Below are 20,275 nucleotides of genomic sequence, written 5' to 3' on the forward strand. Positions count from 1 at the left end.
TGGAAGATGGCCCAGTGGTTAAGAGTAATTGCTGTTCTTCCAGAGGGCCTAGGTTTGCTTGAAAGCACTGGCACTGCCATTCACAACTCTGTATAACTCTAGTCCGAAAGGATTCCAGCCCCTCCTCTGGCCTTCACCAGCATAGACCAGAACATGGTACACATATATACATGCATGCATACATACATGCAGGCAGGCAAAACACCCATACATGTAAAAAATTAAAATTTAAGACACATTCAAAATACATGAGCTAGCAAGGGTTAAGGACCTTGAGCATGGAAATAACACCGACCAAATTTGATGTTCACAACACAACTAGACCTTTAGGAAACTGCCCCTCACGTGGGCTTTGTCTTCCGTTAGTTTTGACAGAACAGCAAATTATCCATAATGCCCACTCTACACCATTGCTCTGGACATGGAGTGGCTGAGCCATGTACGTAGTTTGAGCCCAGGACTTCAAGACCAGCCTGGGCAAAACAGTGAGATCTCTGTCAAAAAAAAAAAAAAAGCTTTAAATCTTAAAGTCCCTTCTTTATAAGGCCATATTTGGTTCATGTTCTTCAACCAAAAAAGCAAACCACAATATACCAAATGCAGATGTGTCTCTAAGATCTGTTCACTGAGAACACAACACAGGAAGCAATCACATTTGTCTTCGTTCGACATTTTATAAAATGCGTTTATCTCGAAATTCACAATTTGATATGATTCATACAATTTAGAAAATAACTTTTTCTTGTAAGTTATTTAAATTAACACTGAGTGGAATTAAATGTTTTAAAATTATTTCGGTAATTTGTAAAATTGCAAGGTTTAATGTCTAAAATAACAAGTATCAATAGATATGAGTCACAGAAACTCTGTGGGATTTAAGAGTATACAATGGCCTTGAGACACTCACTGAAGACCCAAGGTACTTAATGACTAGAACATCGTTCTAGTAACATCGTTACTGACTGAAAACATCACTGAGAACACAGCATTCCTCAAACTCTACTTGTCTAAGTGTATACGTGCAGGTGCTGATGTGTGTATGTGTGTGAATACATATGCACACATATATAAAGCATACTTAGAACACACTTTAGGTGATAAAACAACTAAATCTTTTTGAGAAGCCCTGCATAGGAGCAGGAGCGCACTTGAGAAGAAGCACAGCATGTTCCTTAGCTTCCATCCCACAGTCTCGAAGACATCCAGACATTCCTGACAGAGAAGGATCCAAATATGGAGCCACAGACTGTGATCTAGGCCACCAGGCCAACAGGCAGACTTTCAAGAGAAGGTGGTGTGAGGTGTAGGGAGAGAGACGCAGGGAGTCCTGGGTGTGGAGAGAGAGGAGCCCGAGTCCTGGCACCCTGTGAAGCAGTACAGTGCAGAACGGAAGGAGACCCCTTTAGACTGTGGTTTACACTAGGATACGTCAGTATTCTCATATGTTCTTTATTTTTGGCGGAGAACGATGCATACTCCCTGCTCCACCAGACTGCTTTGCATGAAAAGCAAAGGAGGTTCAAATGGATCTCTTCATGCATCTACTTTTAACAATCCTGTGAGATAAACTGAGTAAATATTACCCCTGCCTCACAGACAGTGGCTCCTGGAGTATGAACCACTTCTGCAGCTGGGTGGTAAAAAATCCCTACCTGTATACTAAGCTCTTGCCTGAACTTCTTCAACACACTACCCGGCCCGGTGCTCTTCCACTCGTCATGTGGCAGCTGCGGCATCAGCACCAGTGGGAACTGTTAAAGAGTCGTGACTCCACACGCCCACCCATGCTGCCTAAATCTGAAACACAACCCGTGTCTGCAGAAGCAGTTTGATGTTTAAACCACTGGCCTAGAAACAATAATGCCTGAGGCAGGCACCCATCCGCCCTGGTAGTGTCTCCAATGAATCCATGCCAGAGCTCTGCACTCAGCTGCACACAGCGACTGGAACAGAAACTGCCTCTCGAGTTCTTGGAGGCAGGCTGGCTAAGGTCAAGGTGCTGAGGCGGTCAGTTTCATCCTGAGGCAGCCATCTCACTGAGTGCTCATGTGACCTCTTCTAAGCTAGGAGAAAGAAAACTAACTGTCTTTCTTTCTTCCTTTCTTCCTTTCTTCCTTTCTTCCTTTCTTCCTTCCTTTCTTTCTTTCTTTCTTTCTTTTTCTTTCCTTCCTTCCTTCCTTCCTTCCTTCCTTCCTTCCTTCCTTTCTTTCTTTTTAAAGATTTAAAAGCGGGGCACTTGCTCTGGCCCCAAAAATGCATTTATTATTTTATGTAAGTACACTGTAGTTATCTTTAGACACACCAGAAGAGGGTGTCAGATCTCATTATGGATTGTTGTGAGCCACCATGAGGATTTGAACTCAGGGCCTTTGGAAGAACAGCTGGTGCTCTTAACCACTGAGCCATCTCTCCAGCCCCATCTTTCTTATCTTCAAGGATACCATACAAGCATCCTGGATCAGGATCCCACTCTTGTTCAGTTTACTTTTAGTTCATTCCTAAGAGCCCGTCTCCACACTGGGGTGGGGGCAAGGGAGTGCTAAGACAAGGGTAGCCTATGATTTAGGAGGGATGTACAACTGAGTGTGTGATGCTGAACAGGAGTCTGTGCTCAGTCATCTGCCATGGCGGATGCTGCTGGTCCAAGACCTCACCTACAGAGCCTGCGGCACAGAGCGGCAAAAAGAACAGGAGCCTCTTTGCAGAGGGGCAACTGCCAAGGGAATTCCAGGGCTGAGGAGAATCCTAAGCAGCTAGACAGGTGCAGGATCCCCACAGGCAAAATGGGAGAACAAGTTCCAGGGTGTGGCTGCCATGTGGTAACTAGACAGGTATCAAGCAGAGGCCTTATCACAAAGCACAAGTCCCTTTAATCCTCATCACCCACCCCCATTACAGGAGTGGAGACTGAGAACTCTGCTGATGAGCACAGGTGATAACCCCCGACTCTCCAAGACTGCTTTTTGAGGCAGAGCCTTAAACCACTCTCTTCCGGACTGCAATGTCTGCCCTTCAGTCAGACAGTGATCACAGAAGCTGGCTGGTGTGATGGAGAGAGCATGGGTCTGAGGAAGCACAACAGGCAAGATTTTCCCTAACGAACTGGCAAAGAGCTCTAGTGTTCAGAGTTGGCGGGTGCAGAAAAAGGACAGGTCCTACCCCATTTGCAGGAGTATGTGCTCCTGAGCCCTTTTCCAGGAGCACACTCAGAGGATGAACAGAGACACACTAGCATACGTAAAAGGCTTCTGGATAACTGCACAGCATTTTCAAGAGTGAACACTGAGTTGGTTTAAATGGCCACTGGCACGGTCAGGTACAGGAAGTCACGTGGAGCAGGGGACAGCTTGACTACTTGAAAGAAAAACTGGGCTCTCTGCATCAATATGAAAAGATCAGACACAAGAGTCTAGTGGGAAAAGTTGGTTAGATAGACATAAGAATGGCGTGCCTAAGCTGACAGGGCTGGAGTTCCCTCTGCCTACTTCAGACATGCTTTATGGTCGGGAACATTTGAGGATGAGCTTATTTACAGACATCCAGATGTCAACAGAAATAATGGATGACAATTCTTTTTCCATTTCAAACAGACGTGGCTTCGACCCTGCCCAGGCTGAAGCCTTGGTTCCTAACAGGCGAATACCCGCAGGGGAGAAGATTTGTGGGCACTTGGTTGGTCTTGCCTTCATGTGACTCTCGGCGCATCACATGCACCTATCCTATGCATGTTATAAGGAGGGGCCCCAGAGGTGAACATGTCCAGAGCAGAAACTACAGGTCCCTGCATCTCTCCAGCCAAGGTCCTCCACAGTGGTGGCTAACAGCCGCTCCATTAATTGCCAGACAAACTAACCCCTAGCTTGGTTAATCAACACTAATAACAGGAAGATGTGTCATTCAAGGCTGACATGTACTTGACTTCCAAGGGAATTTGAAGGGGAAAAAAAAAAACAAACATCTCTGAATCTGCAAACACATTCCAGCTAAAGAGGAGACCGGACACCTACCTAATCTCTGCACAGCTGCTAAAGTTTGAATAAAAGGGTTCCCAAAGTATTTTCATCCAGGTCATCTGTAATGATTGACTTGTTCTGATCAAAAAAGCAAGCCTGTCATTGCCAGAGTTCCCTACCCCTAGGTGACATGTTATTTACCATAAGCAATCAGTGTTAACACGAACCAAACTGCAGTATGTTTCTAGTACACAGTACAGCTTAACTTCATCAACCTTCAGGGCTCCTAATTTCACACTTCTCAATGCATCCTCCCCTCCCCTCCCCCAAACCCTGCCACTTTAAGACTAAGTAGAAAGCAACAGAGAAGATGGAGTTCATACAGTGCCACTGCCAAGGCCGCCTCTGTATCAAGTCTGTATTAGTTAGATCTGTCTTTACATAGGCAAAGTGCACAATGCTGGAAATACTCTAAAATAATAACTGGCTTCTCAGAAAAGTTCAACACAAAGGTCTTGCCGAGTCTAATAACAAATGGAAGTATGTGTATTATACTCAAGTCCATGACACGGCAGGGTTGCACACTAAATTTCCATACCCACCGCCATAATCCTGGCTTGACAAAGCACTAAGGTTATATATGTACTTTCCCCCCAAGACAGAATGAATCACATTCGCCAGTCCACCACACTCACCCCGGGAAACAGGGGGAAGTGGCATTACTCCATCCGGGGCTATGTACTTTGGGAAAACCTAGCCTTGCTCAGCATCACTTAGCCAAAGAAAGGCTCAAGGTAAAGCTAAGCACATTTGGTGGGTTGGGGGGGGGGGGGAGGTACCTGACTTGACCATTAGGACTATTAGGCCTTGAATTCTGTGTAGCACAGCAGCATTTGCTGTCTCACTTGCAAAGTTTCATCATCAGCAACATCAAAAAGGTAAGACCCATTGGAAAGAGCTCCAAAGACTTTTCCCTCTGGGTAAAGTATTTACTAAGGACCAGCCAACCAAGCCGACATACTGCTGGAGAACTGGGCACCCGTCAGTAAACACTGCAGGCAAACCCCTCGTCATGTACTTTGATTACACCCTAGCAAAAAGTAAACAAACAAGTATAAAGAAGTCACAGGTAGACGGGGCTTTAACACAGGGGCTCTGGCCTTAAACTGGGTGTTGGGGAGGCACCTGGCTGGGAAGATATGCTGAGGTATAGTGGAAGGCCGTGAGAAGAATGAGATGGCTGGAAGAAGTCAATGTTCTGGAGGACAGAGAAAGGGCAGGAACCTCCAGAGGACAGTAAGGACTAAGAGCCCATCTTGAGGGAGGTATGGAGGGGAGACTGGGGCAAAAGGCGTCTCCATGACGCAGAGAGGTCTCACATGAGGGAGACCAGGCCTTAGACACAATTTCAGGAGAAGGACCAGCTCTGCCTCATTTTCATAGACGACCACTAGGCTGCAAAGAGATGGAACGCAGAGGCCAGCATGGGGAGCAAGAAAAGGGCCATATGGTGCACAGTAAGATAAAAGCCAGCAGGCTTACTGTAGTACTGGGTGTTAGGGGTAAAGCAAGAGCCTACTCGGGGGATGGCTCTGTGGTAGTGCATGCCTGCCTCATTTGCACCAAGTTTTGGGTCCTGTCCCTAATACCAAGTGCATGGGGCATTTTTTTCCTCTCACATCTCTGGCTGCTCTTTGTTTTGCTCGTATTTTAAAACACAGTGTTACCATGCACAAAAGAGAAATGAGGGCTAAGGAGACTTCAGCAAGGCTTGTTTGTACCACCAGGCTTCCTAATCTGGACTGGGCTGCTGCCCAGTCAGAGAAGCAGTTCCTTGACTAAGAGGAACCCAGGCATCCCAGGGACCTCTGCATGTTGGAACCTTCACTGAGAGCGCTGGTGCCTGATTCCATGCATACGTACAGCTGGGAGGACAGTAATGGCTCACCCATCCCTATTAGTCAAAAGTGTACTCCAAAAGGCAGCCACACACTGACCTCTTGGGAAGTAAATCCTGTCACCATGGCTGCTGGTGGTGTTAGCTGGACCTGTGACGAGCTAGCTGATCAGGAACAGTGTTCTAGCTGCTCCCTACCCCCTGCCCAACTTTAGAAATCTGAATCCCTGTCTTGACTGGTGGCCAGCAGAATGGTCCCTCCCTGCTCTGTCACAGGCTTTCCATCACCCCCTGCTTCCACCCCTGCTCTCTATGGAGCAAACAGCTGAGCATAGATCCCACCACAGCCCCCAGCCTCCATCTCCATCTTTCCTGACCCCTCCCCCACAAGCAGGCATAACAGCATGTGGTAACAAGTGCCCTGAGGGCTATGACAACTGACGCCCCACTGAGTCTGAGTGGCCTGTGAGCCTAACCAGGGCTTCCAGCCTGGGAAAGTGATAAGAGGAGACAGCCCTGGAGGAGAGGAGGATGGGCGGGACTCCAGGCACAGAATGGGCTTGCAGGGCACCTGAGACAAAGACATAGGAGAAAGAGCACTGAAAGAACTGTGCAGGCCTCCTTAGGGATGCTAGGCGGCCTAGGCCTGGATGGCTCTGACCATTATGCACTTTCCTGGGAGTCCTAAGATGGGACAATGCAAAGGTTTCCTGTCCCCCAAACCGCCACCACCCTGCCCACCTGATCATGTTATCCAATGGCCTTCCTTTAGGGAACTCTGAGTTGACAAGGTTGGCCATGTCGCTCTGGTATACAAGGAGGTCCTAGCACTGGTAGCTACAGTCTACCTAGTGTACAGGGCCTGAGGTGCAGCCAGTGGGAACAGTTGCTTGTGCTTCACATCCGGGGCCCTCCTGACAAGTTCTCTCCGGTCTTCGGTCCCCACCCACTCAAGCCCAGCCATGACTTTACTCTAAAAACCTCAGGGGAACACTATGCCCATCCTATGGGCTCCCCTGGACCCACCCCACACCGGACTGTTGTGCTTTGCCAAGTTTCATCCAGGGACATCCCTAAGAGCCGGAGCAAGCTGTCTGAAATAAAGTCAGGACTCTATCGTAGTTGGTGCTAAACTAGTGAGGCAGTGGAAGGAGGAAGGCATATTGACATTCCCTGTCTATGGGACAGCCACAGAGAAGCTGATGCTCCTAGGAAAGTGGCAGGAATTGGTGAAGGAAAGGTTTCTTCGATGGCAGACCAATGTGCTTCCCCTGAGTTCCTCTAGAAGCTGGCTGGTTTACTCACAGGCCAGCAGCATGATCAAGTACCTCCACAACTCTGATTGCCTTCCCCAAAGCCCTCGCCTCCCAGGAGCTAGACACCAGCACCTCCAAGATAATGCAGCTGCTATGAAGAAAGAAAGGTCTGACCCTGCCATTCTCAGCTTAGAATTCTGTGGCTGCTCCAAAAACAAAGTAAACGCACTGATCCTGACTGTCCTGTAGCAGCCTGTTGCTCACACCAAGCCAGTTAGGAACACAAGTGTGCAGACCCCTTCTCTAACAGCACGTCCTTCTCCACTGGGGGTGGAGTGGGGGTGAGGGAGGGAACTCCACAAAATGTCCACCAAGCACCTAAAACAAATTAATTTGAGAAGTAATGCTCTCTTTTCTTAAGAAGATATACTGAAGTATTTTAAGATAAAATAGGCTGTCTGGGACTGGCTTCTAAGGGGCCCAAACAATGCAGATCGCAGCGGAGTGAGCACTGAGCACGGAGCTGCAGAGGCATGAGGCCCCTCTCTACACCTGCTTGGCAAGGTGTCTTCCTCTCCTGTCCGTGTGTCTGGAACGCCTGAGTCCTCAAATGCTGCAGTTCTGTTCTCTATGGCTACTTCCTGTAAAATGAATGTTGCTCTGAACGAAAGCAAACATCACATTCAGATCACACCAATGTCACTGAGCCAACAAACAATTCAAAATTAGATGGCAACCTTAAGCAATTTACTCAGTGAAGCTTTTGAAGTTACTTCTTAGGATGTCCTGCCTGAACATCAACCAAAATCACTTTAGTAAACAACCCCGCATGGAGTTGGTCTAAAGAGAAGGAGGATCCGTGTTACTTACGAGTCAATTAGGCACCGCCCAGTCACCCTCTCAATCTGTCTGTGCACTGTAACCCTCAACACTATCTAGGAAACTGTTCCCTAAATGTGCTGTACCAGTAAGGGGTAATAAGAACATTCAAAGATCTGGTCAGCCAGCCAGTACGTGAGGACTTAGTGATGTATGCTCTATATAACAGACACCAGTGACAGAGGAAATAAAATAGTATTATCTCTATGCCATGCCATAGCTTCTATTGATGGCAACTGCAGGACACAAAGTCCCGTGCTTCGCATTCTGTGTTCAGTTGATGGAGCCTCCCCACAATTAGTAAGATGAGGAGCAACAGCCTTCCCATTCGCTGCTCAACATTTAAGCCCAAGTCATCAAATGAGGAAAGATTTCATTACCACCCCGTACTGACAGGGACCCATATTAATTACTATTTGAATTAACCTCTGAGCCATGGTTTTCATCAGTACTCAGAAAAGACAGGGACAATTTCTAATTACATGCCACCCTTGTTATAAGTCACTAGGCCGCCAGGAGTATCTGATGAGGCTGCCATCTTTCCCTGGGCTGGTTCTCATCTGCCCTACCCATGAAGAAGACTCAGTTGGCCTCGAGATTCTTTCCCTGGGTTAGTCCCTGCCCTTCCTTTAAAGCTGTAATATGCGGCTGTATAGATCTCCAATTAGTAAAGGCATTTAACTATGAACAGTTTACACTCTATCATAGTATAAAGCTAGATAGTCGAGAGCCTACTGTGAAGAGCTCAAGGAGCCAAGGGCTGGTAAGCAGACAGAACAGCGGGGAGTCCTGAGCCAGCACGCCATGTTCACCACATGTCTCCCAGTCAAGGTCACAGGATAAGCAGGAAGAGGCAGTTGCTGGTGTTGCATGGAAACAGGTCCAGCAGAAGAAACTGTTGCCACCCTGGGCTCCGTCCAAAGACAAGCAGCCCAGCAGCCTGCGTGCACCCCGCCCCACCTGGGCAGCCCGGGCAGAAGTGGCCATGCGTGCCTCAAGTACTCTGGGGAGGAATCCTGGGGGTGAATGCCCGTGCTCCATCCACATCTCAGCCAGCACCACTGTCTGCAGTACAGACGGAGCTGTACTTCTAAAGTCATAGCCTTCAGCCCAGTGCTTCAGGTTGCACTTCATGAAGCAAACATTTAAAATACCGAGAGATTAAGGACTCGGATAGAACATTACATGATTTCAAAAAAAAAGTTGAGACTTTAGAATGCAAGTAAAAATGGATCTATGCTCTCAAAAGACACTGAATGTCTCAACTATAGCTAGAATTTCATCTTTAACGTGGCAAGAATTATTTGTATGTCAGAATGGTGATTTACCAACTTCAACAAGGCTAGCACAAGCATCTGCTCACCTTCCCAAGGCCACATCGTGCACATGCCTCCTTCTGAACAGCACACAGGGCCCATCTGCCTGTCTTCTATGCTGCTTCCAAAGGTGCCTCTCTCTTAACAGTATGCAGCAGCCATGGTACACTGTGGCTTCCAGATGAAGGCTCTTTGGAGCCAATGGGGAGATGGCTGCTGCTGAGACAAGCCCCATCAGCAAAGAAAGAAGGGGTGGTGGTGGGAAAGAGGGCATGTGAATGAAGAAATCTACAGGAAAATTACAGTCAATTAAGAACATGTATTTTGGCATCTAAAACTTCTTTCAGGGACTCTTCCCTATTTATTAACTGAAGATACAAAGATGACTGGTACTAGAATAATTTCTCCCAGAATGCAGTCCATTTTTGTAATCATTCCAAGAACCATCACAGCCAACCCTGTAGATAAAAATCCCTATGTTAAGGCCGGGAGTTCATCTCAGCACTAGGGAGGCAGAGGCAGGCGGATCTCTGTGAGTTTGAGGTGAGCCTGGTCTACAAAGCAAGTCTAGGACAGCCAGGGCTACACAGAGAATCCCTGACTCAAAACAAAGAAACAAACAAAGACACGCACAAACCATGATGTTAAATGAAATCAATACCAAGACAATACTGTATGTTTTTCTCTTAAATGCACATTTGAAGTTATATGCATATACATATATATATATATATATACACACACACACACACACATACATACATATAGCATTTATTTATATGTGTGTACATGAAGCTAGAAAGCAGATCGTGAAAGGGGAGGAAGACCTTTTAAAGGAATGGGGTAATATATACATAAGAAAGCAGAAGAGGAGAGATTATCTGGGGGGAAGGAAGGGAAATCAGAAGGAAGGGAGGAGGAGGCAGGGGGACAAGGTAAGGGAGGAAGTAAATATAATGATGGACAAAAGGCTATAATGAAATATGATGAAACTGTACTGTAAAAATATTTCTCCCAAACAATCAATGTTTGCAGACACTAAGAACTGATATTTCAGTGACTGTTAGAGTTAAGAAAATCAGAGAGGCAACAAGATCATCAGCAATCCATATTTCAACTGTCAACTACCCTACCACCACTAACAAAGCATACACTTGTGAACTCATACAAACTACCGCTGTCTGTCACATTAAACCCTGCTGTAAAACTGTTCTTTTAACTACTGTATTTATAGCCATCGTGGTGGTGCACCCCTCCAGAACTGCTACTGAGGAGGCTAAGGTAGGAAGATCTTTTGTTTTTATCATTGCTGTTACAGGTAAGAAACTGAAGTTTATAGTGTAGATATTCAAGGTATTCAACATGCTGTTTTGGTAAACACAGTTACTGGCTAAAGGATTACTGTGGTCAAGAAAATAACATAGCTATCATCTTAGATCTTACCTGTGACAAAAACTACTTGTATGTCAGGATAGTAAGTTATCAACTTCAACAAAGTTAGCACGAGCAAATATTCACCTTCCTAAGGCAAAAGGCGCACATTTTCTTTTAGTACAACTAAGGTTTTCTTTCACCGGTAAATACAGTTTCAATTTCTATTTAAAGACTCAAATGCACACAGGATGTATCAGACAGTGGCTAGGTGCTGTGGGTAGAGTCAACAAAGACTCTTTTTTTTTTTTTTTTTTTTTTTTTTTTTGGTTTTTGGTTTTTTCGAGACAGAGTTTCTCTGTGTAGCCCTGGCTGTCCTGGAACTCACTTTGTAGACCAGGCTGGCCTCAACTCAGAAATCCGCCTGCCTCTGCCTCCCGAGTGCTGGGATTAAAGGTGTGCGACACCATGCCCTTTTCTTAATATAAAAACACCCTCTGCCCAGCCACGCCTGCTTTAATCTCATGCACGATGGTTGCTGCAGGAACCCACCAGCAGTCTTAACTGCTACCTATGAACACTGGTCAGCACAGTGCTTTGACAAGCCAGACACACATGTGGTTCAAATCTGTACTCAGCTGGAACAAGTGTCAAGTAGGTTATCTATTACTAGTCATCCTAGCCTAGTAATCCTCCTTCCATAACTGTGATTAAAGTCCTTCAACGCAGGCTCGTACAGAAAGGCAACGTATGAACTATCTTCATTAGCCCAGCCTGTTAATCAGTTAGTAAGATGTCCGACACAGTAAGTGACATACTACATCGGGACTGAGTATGTCAGGCAGCAAAGCACGTATGTTGCAAACTTGACCCGAGTTTAATTCCTCGAACCCACGGTTACCAGTACAGCGGTGCATGCTTGCGATCTCCATGCTAGTAAGACAAAACCAGACAGAAACACTGGGGCTCACTGGACAGCCAGTAGTGCCTACCTGAGAAATTCCAGACCCGTGAAAATCCCTGCCTCAAAATGAAACCTAACAGTGTATGGTGCCTTGGGAATAACACCTGGCCTTGACACAGTCATGTGTGCACACCCACATATACGCAAAGGGGAGGCTGACCTAAGTTTTTCAGTGATACAGGGGAAAACAGTAAGTGGTGATCTTCAAACCTAGCAGGAACTATGAACTGCATTCAGGGAGAAGAGCTTCTGCCAAGCGAGGACATCCCTCATAGCATTTAACTGGAACCCCTACCAACTTTGTGCTGCTACTGAAGAAGAGTTTAACAGGTAAAAGCTCTTCTCTCAAAAAGGCCCAGAATTTGGTTCCCAGCACATGGACTGGGTGACTCCAAATCCAAGAGCCCCGATGCCTCTAGTCTCAAAGGAACCTTGTCCTCAAGGGTCCTGCTTTTAGGGTGCCTGCATTCACACGCACATACCCACATACATGCACACAGATCTACTGTTTTACTAAGTACTTTCCAATCTACATTTGCCAGTTATCTGCAATATCTGCACCTCTGTGAATGCAGGAGTTAAGTTCTAAAGCCACAAGAGACTGCGACAAGGCCTTCCTATTAAATCAAACACGTATCACAAATTCAACTCTTAAGTGGAATCTTAATATCAGTATTTTAAACAGTTTTGTAGATTAGTAATGTGTGCTTGCATATGTGAAACACACACACATACACACACACACATACTTGCAACATGCTGACTTCATAAATCATCAGTCTTTTTACTGACGAGGTTTTAAAAGTGTCCCATCAGAGGCAACTGACAGAGGTTTTGTCCTCTGGAGGTACATAATCATTTACACCACATTGTGATAGTCTAATGGTTACTGCCGAATTTTCAAGCTTTGTTACACACTGGGACAAATGGTCGGCTGCTGCCTTGACTCCTCAGCAGTGCTGGCCAGACTAACCCTGGGCACAGTGCTTAAGAATGCACACACACATCTGTAAAGATGTTTAAATCACGTTACCCTACAACGGGACAATTCTAGACACCATCAGAGGCCACCAAGTAGAAATCCCAGGGTCGGTAGTGAGTTGGCAGCCAGTGAGGTCCCACAGTCCTCACGCCCCACTTCCCACCACAGACATCGTGGTCTATAGATAGCCATTGCTCTTAGTTGCCCACCAGAACTTGGTGGTAAGATCCTGTTACTGAACACACCACATACTTCAGTCAGAGAACACGGGGAAATCAAGCTGGCATTGAGCTGGAGGACTCACCCCTACTGGCTAGAGTTCCTAGTGCTGCAGGTGCTGTGTGTGCTCAGGGGACAGGGTTGGGGCTAGAGTAGTCATCAGTCTCACTTGGCTGCCAATACTTTGTGATGTCACAACCATTGGACCAGCAAAGTATGCACACTGGTACATCAGAGGTGCAAATGTTACTGGAGTAACCACCGACTTTCTGCTTGGATTCCAAGCCTGCTCTGCAAGGCTAGAGCCATGCCTGCTACCATTATCATACGGCTAAGAACGTAGAGAGGCAGTAGGCCCAGGGAACAACCTACTACTGTTATTCTGCTGAATCAGCCGTAATATAAACTGACTGCTACTGATTTATCCTTACACTCATAATTAATGCATGTCTCAGTAGTTATCAGAGGACCTTCCCCTCTTTTGCAGTAGATGGGCATTAACCGAGACTGGCCAACATGCGGAGAGTAAGAGACAGCATAGGGTCCAGCCCCAAATGTATCTGCATCATACTCCCTTCTCCCAAAGCTCAGGCATCATCACTGCACAGGGGGCAGGAAGATTGTATGTAAGAGCCAGAAGTGATGGATGGCCACAGCAGAACAGTTTAAAGACCCAACAGGGCAGAGGCAGGTGTTAACTCACTCCAGTTATGGCGACGTGCACAAGATCAGGCCAGACAAAACCGTAGCATGGCAGGAAGGGAGGAGAGCCTAAAGCCCTAACCCCAGCTGAAGAGCTGGCAACGATGGCTGCTGGGAGAGAGAGGCCGCCATGCTCTCTCTAAGAGATGGTCCTATGCCCTGGCACACACTGGTGGCACTAAGTGAATTCAACAGGTTTTAAAGCAAAACGAAGGGAGTAGGGGTTCATGGGCATATCTGGAAATGAGGGTGGGCTTGACCAAACACATTATATATGTTTTGTTTTGAGATATGTGAATATGAAATTCTCATAAAATAAGAAATAAATTCTTAACACAAACAGTAAACTATAGCGGGTCATGATAGTGGAGTACTATGCAGCCATTTCTCTTTATTAAATATGTGCTGACCGTGCCAATGGCGCTTAGTAAGCAGAGTTACGGGCATGCTTTACCGTATGAGTAGCCTAATCCTGTTTCTATTTTTAAAAAAATGCTCAAGTCAGCTATAGGACGGAACACAGGGCCCCCAATAGAGAAGCTAGAGAAAGCACCCAAGGAGCTGAAGGGGTCTGCAACCCTGTAGGTGGAACAACAATATGAACTATCCAGTGCCCCCAGAGCTCGTGTCCCTAGCTGCATATGTAGCAGAAGATGGCCTAGTCGGCCATCATTGGGAAGAGAGGCCCCTTGGTCTTGCAAACTTTATATGCCCCAGTACAGGGGAATGGCAGGGCGAAGAAGTGGGAGTGAGTGGGTAGGGGAGCAGGGCAGGGGGAGGGTATAGGGGACTTTGGGGATAGCATTTTAAATGTAAATGAAGAAAATATCTAATAAAATTTTTTAAAAAGGAGAAAAATTAGAAATTAAGAGAGCCTGTGCTGGCACACGCCTTTAATCCCAGCACTTGGAAGGCAGAGGCAGGGAGATTTCTGCATTCAAGGCCAGACTGGTCTACAGAGTGAGTTCCAGGATAGCCAGGGCTACACAGAGAAACCCTGTCTCGAAAAATCAAAAACCAAAAAGAAGAAAGAAAGAAATTAAAAGAGGGAAAGATATGGGAAGGAAGGGGAGGGGAGAGGAGAGGAGGGACAGAGAAAACAGGGAAGGAGAAAAGGATAGATTTAGCAACAACTTTTCTGTTTGTGATTTGGAGACAGCTTCACTACCCAGCTCCCGCCCACTTGAGATCTTTCTGCCCCTACTGCAGGGAGCTTCACACACATGCCACCATGCCTTCACTGCGTACCACAGTGGAACCAAAAATGTACTGTTATCAGCCATATGCAAACTTCTGGTCAAGTACAAAAATATTCCCTGGAATCCTAAACTATGTATGTAAAATGATTAAATATCATTAAAATATGCCATACAAATTATTCCTACTTCCTGAATGCTGCCAATGTAAACAACCAGTCATAGTTCAATCTATTCATTCCAAATGAAAACTTCAACCACTTTAAAAATATTTTGCATGGGCATAATAAAAAACAAGCAGAAAACTCACTGTACCACCTCCCAGGTTAAATAAGGAAAATCAATACAGTATAATGGTGGGGTTGGGTGAGGCGGGGTGGGGTGGGGCGGGCAGGGTAGGGCCTCCATCAGACTTTCCTTGCTACCACAGTTCCACTGCAAGGGCTCACTTTGAAAACAAAAAAAGTTTCATCTCATGGGTGTTTTTAGGACGGTCTGAATGGCACAACATGGCTTACACTCAATACATCTCCCATCATCTCTGAGCACAGCCTTGGGGCTTCTGTCCCTTCCCCATACAGGTTGTAGTGCCACAGCATGGTGAAGAGTGTGGCAAGAACTACACCAGTACAAATGTGGTTCGTTTTCCTGTAGGATGTTGTCCTGTGCACAGGCGTGAGGGGCTGCTCCTCCATGCAGCTCAGCTCCCTGCTTCTTCTGCCACACGGGTCGCAGGACCTTTCCACTTGATTTCAAATCTCATTAAGACGGGTGGTATACGATTCTCTAAAGTCCAGGAACCTAAACACAGACTTCCTGTCACTATTACTCTCTGAGATTAATTTAGTAATTTTTATTATAAATAAAACCAGTAACATTCAAAAAGCAGTTAGGAATAATTTTCTATGATCTATATTTACTGCATTTATTGTTTTCAAATATGACAGAATCAGTGAGATATCTTTTAGATGCAATTCATACTTCCAGGACGGGAAATGGGATCCATGGTTGATCACTTGCCCAACATGCACAGGCCAGGGTTTAACAACAACTGGATAGCACACTCAGTCTCAATTAATAAATCTGATTTTTCAATAAAACCACTTAACTATCCACTATCACTGTGAACTAGCAAGTGTGCATCTGTCTACAGGCACGCCTCTGCATTCCCAATCACCTGATACCCTGACTGCAGAGACAAGGCATCCCTTTCAATAAGTTCCCTTCCACTCTCCAGGGAGAAGGAGCCCCTTCAGTGGCTAAGAATGCAAATTCCTGCTAGCCACTGCCCAGGTCCACTATCCTGTGAAGCAGTCATTCGCCGCCTCCTACGACTGACCGCACAACTGACCATCAGCTTGGGGTCTCCATCCGTCCTGACTTGCAGGGCTCGTCCACCACCTCCTTCCTATCCTACCTTTCAAACATGCCCTGCCCACGTGCCACTGCACTCTCAAGGCCCTGCCACTTGTTTGGTTTTTGTTTGGTTGTGTTGTTGTTAGGTTGAGGAGACAAACCTCACCTAGCTTAAAAAGGAAAAGAGAAATCAATCCTGCGAGCCTGAACCTGGTGCCTGGCCAGGAGTCACTGTAGTCCAACGCATAGTCAGATGGCCCTGTCAATGCATAAGGAGCAGAAGAAAGTGGGAGTCAAACTGCAGCCAATACTCACATTAGCCAGGCCACACACCTGGACAATGTCTCTCAGAGACACCACAGAGCTAAGGGTAGCCCCATGAACCTTTGCACCTAGCTAGCGGGCTATTTGGGCAAAGAAGCAAGCTAGAGTCATCCAAAATACCCTCTTCTCTCTACAGTGCCCACAGGTTTTATTATTATGGTTGTTTTACGAGTACAGTGTTTCTGCCTGCATTTAAATGTGTGACATTCATGCCTTGTGCCTGTGGAGGCCAGAAGATGGTGTCAGACTCCCTGGACCTAAGAGTTACACACAGTTGTTTGCTGCCCTGTGGGGGCTGAGAATCAAACGCAGGCCTCCTTCTCTCTGTAAGAGCAGCCTTGAGCCATCACTCCAGCACCGTTTAATGTGCTCCCACATTTAATCCACCCAGTAACCTCTAGCTCTATGCATGGCCCCACACTATCAAACCCCTACGACTTCTCACATGGACTTCACCAGGACACACAAGGCACTGCGACCGGTCTCAGGAACAACCTTCTCCAGGCCACATGGTTCAACCAAAATATCTGCTCCCCGTGATTCTCGGGGTTCAGATCAAGGGTCCCAGTGCAGCAACAGCAGCGTGGGAAGGAGCCTCAGCTACAGCTCCCGATGGTCCTCTGGGTGGGGGGGGGGGTGCTTCTGCAAGTCCCAATCAAATCAGAGGCCTCCACTACCCACCTCACCACCTGCTGCTCCCTCTGTTTCACAATAAAACAGTCACCAGATGGCTGGCCGGATGGCTCAGTGGGAAAAACTAACAGCCCGAGTTCAATTCTGCAGAGCCCATGTAGTAAGAGAGCTCTGACGTTCACATACCAGTGTTGTGGCACATGTGCACAGACACACACACTTGCACACACATCCCCCCACGTTATCACAATAAATGTAAAGTTCAAATGTTTTTAAAGAACATGTGGGGCTAAAGAGATGGCTCAGTGGTTACAGAGCACTGTCCTTCCATCAGACCTGAGTTCAGTTCCAGCACTTACATTGAATGGTTCACAACCATCTCTAACTCCAGTTCTAGGGGGATCCACTGCCCCCTTAAGACTCCACGGCTTACATACACACGCCATGCACACACACACACACAGGGAGACACAATCCATACCCATAAGTAAAAATAAACCTTAAAAATACCAATCACGCCGGGCGTGGTGGCGCACGCCTTTAATCCCAGCACTCGGGAGGCAGAGGCAGGCGGATTTCTGAGTTCGAGGCCAGCCTGGTCTACAAAGTGAGTTCCAGGACAGCCAGGGCTACACAGAGAAACCCTGTCTCGAAAAAAAAAAAAAAAAAATACCAATCACAGGCTGGTGAGATGGCTCAGTGGGTAAGAGCACCCGACTGCTCTTCCGAAGGTTCGGAGTTCAAATCCCAGCAACCACATGGTGGCTCACAACCATCCTTAATGAGGTCTGACTCCCTCTTCTGGAGTGTCTGAAGACAGCTACAGTGTACTTACATATAATCAATCAATAAATAAATAAAAAAATACCAATCACTACCCCCCACAGTCAGAGCGGTACCAAGTCCAGAGACATCAGGACTGTCTTTAGGATAAGCAATTTTCAGGTCCATTAATGAACATGAAACAGCTACTGCCTTTGGGAAAGGTTGAGACAAAACAATTCATGTTCAAACAGAGCCGTGCTGAGGAAATATTTCAAAGGGAGAATTTTCTATGAATGGGTTTAAGGAGGGGAAAGTCTGCTGCAAAAAATGATGGACAAGAGGATCGAGAGAAAGTCCTACAACACAACCCCAGTTACAGCCCAGGAGCTGGTGCTCTGGAGTGGGCCATGCTGAAGGGAACAGGGACACAGGGTGAGTCGTGAGAGACAATGTGAGAGACAGCTGTGATGTGACAAGGTGATACAGACAGCAGAGGGCTGGGGGTCGAGAGCTGCTGCCCAGATAAGCAGAAGGGTAGCCCAGGCCTGACAGCCCAGGAAGGTGGAGAAGAAAAGTCGAGGGGGCGGAGAGGATCTGAGGCAGCTGCTTCAGACAGGGGCCTGGAGGACAGCCTGTTGGTGGGACAGACCTTCCGGGAACTTGGAGCAATCCTGTCCCAGTTACTCTCAGGCAGGGGTCTGGCGACCGAAACACTGTCCATTTACCTTAGAGGGGAGCAGAGTGTTGACGATTGTTCACTGACAGAACTGTAGCCGTAGGATTTCAAGAGCAGACTCTGAAAGGGTTTCCAAAATCGAAATTCACAATGAGGAAAACCAAAGAAACCCCAAATAGCTTCCTTTCCTTGGCTTTCTCTTTTATTTCCTACCCTTAACCCTACCTAAACCCACGAGAGGAAGAGAACCCAGCGAACTTTACCATGTTCTCCCTGGGGCCACTCCTTTTAATGCTATGACCCACTACTGGCCAAAGGCATTTTATGTGTGGGCATGAAGAAGCAGGGCATTATTGTGTAGTGACTATCAGTTTTACAAGGCCAGAAAGATAGAAACAGGTGGCCGTGACAGAGAAGATGAAGAGTGAAAAGCAGTTAAGATGGTGAACTCTGTGTGTGTTACCACCGTGAAAACGGAGAAGAAAGAGCCATGCACTGTCAAATACAGTGCCCTGTGGTCTAGCACATCCACAGCCTCCCAGATTCATCCCTCTTATGCCACTTGTCCATGTGGCATGCTCCAACCACAGGTGCAGGGACAGAGGCTGCCGTCCCCACTACCTTTATGTGAGACAACCTGGACTGGTCTCCTGGAACAGAAGAGACACATAACCAACAGCACACAGCCAAGTCACACATGCACTCATGTGTGTGTGTGTATGTGTGTGTGTGTGTGTGTGTGTATGTATATGTATGTGCGCGCGCCGCACGCATAGACCCAGCTAACCAACTTAGTGAGGTCACCAACGGCCAGCTGACCACAGATGTGGGTGGAGTCTAGCTGAGATCAGTACAGATTGACAACTCACAGAACTGTAAGTGAACAGGATGGTTGCTGTTTAAAAGTGCTGAGCTTCAGGGCCATTTGTAACAGAGCAACAGATAACTGGCAAACCTCACTAGGACTGAGGCTCCTCTGTCAATCTGCTCTGTCACTTCTCCTCTGTCACTTCTGTGCCCCATTCCCCAGTTGCTGAGAAGCTCTGGCAGGGAGAGACTAGTCTAAAACAGTGGGCTTTAGTGTACAACCAAAACCAGTCTATCTTCCCAGAACTCAAGCTAGAGGGTCTCAGCTCAAAGGGCTCAATGGAGTCCAGTCTTCTCAGAAGCTGTGATGGATGGGGAATACATACGCAACCTGAATTCAGTTGTCGTAATCACTCAGGTCAAAGTTAGAAAGAATGCTTGAACTAAATAGAAAAGGGAAACTGGGGGGGGGGGGGGGGTTAAACTTCTGCATGTTCCCACTTTTGCGCCCTCAACATGTATGAAAAAAATTAGTGCTAGAGCAAGGGGAAAGTTTGAAGTATTTTCCACATTCACATCCAACTATACAGAGAAGCTGTACTGTCTAGGAACATCCCTCTCATTCCCAGCAAAGAACTCCCAATACAGCCACAGGGGAAAAAAAATCCACTCACTGGGCAGTGGTGGCACGCGCCTTTAATCCCAGCACTCGGGAGGCAGAGGCAGGCGGATTTCTGAGTTCTAGGTCAGCCTGGTCTACAAAGTGAGTTCCAAGACAGCCGGGGCTACACAGAGAAACCCTGTCTCAAGAAACAAACAAACAAACAAATCCACTCCCCAGTGATACACTTAACAGTAACGCCTACATGGGGAAGTAAAATGAAAGGTACAAAGATTGTAGGGCTTCTTTGTACAGGTACACAAAACCACTGCTGCAAAAGTCTGGGACTCAGAGTCAGGATCTATTCCACCATAGTCC

General features: G+C 46.8%; 1 protein-coding gene across 4 annotated transcripts in view; it reads right to left on the reverse strand.

The window, feature by feature from the left end:
• Nucleotides 1–20,275, reverse strand: part of Chd7 (chromodomain helicase DNA binding protein 7) — a 176,542-nt gene that overhangs the window by 135,571 nt on the left and 20,696 nt on the right. Inside the window, exon 1 of one of the 4 annotated variants that reach the window (XM_029475874.2) lies at nt 10,745–10,904. The exons of the other annotated variants lie outside the window; for them this stretch is intronic. The gene's annotated coding sequence lies outside the window, so the exon portion shown is untranslated. Of the gene's footprint in view, nt 1–10,744; nt 10,905–20,275 lie in introns of those variants that run through there. 4 annotated transcript variants of the gene reach the window in all.

The sequence above is a fragment of the Mus caroli genome, unplaced genomic scaffold, assembly GCF_978045245.1.
Source record: "Mus caroli unplaced genomic scaffold, Mus_caroli_1 scaffold_6, whole genome shotgun sequence".
NCBI lineage: Eukaryota > Metazoa > Chordata > Mammalia > Rodentia > Muridae > Mus > Mus caroli.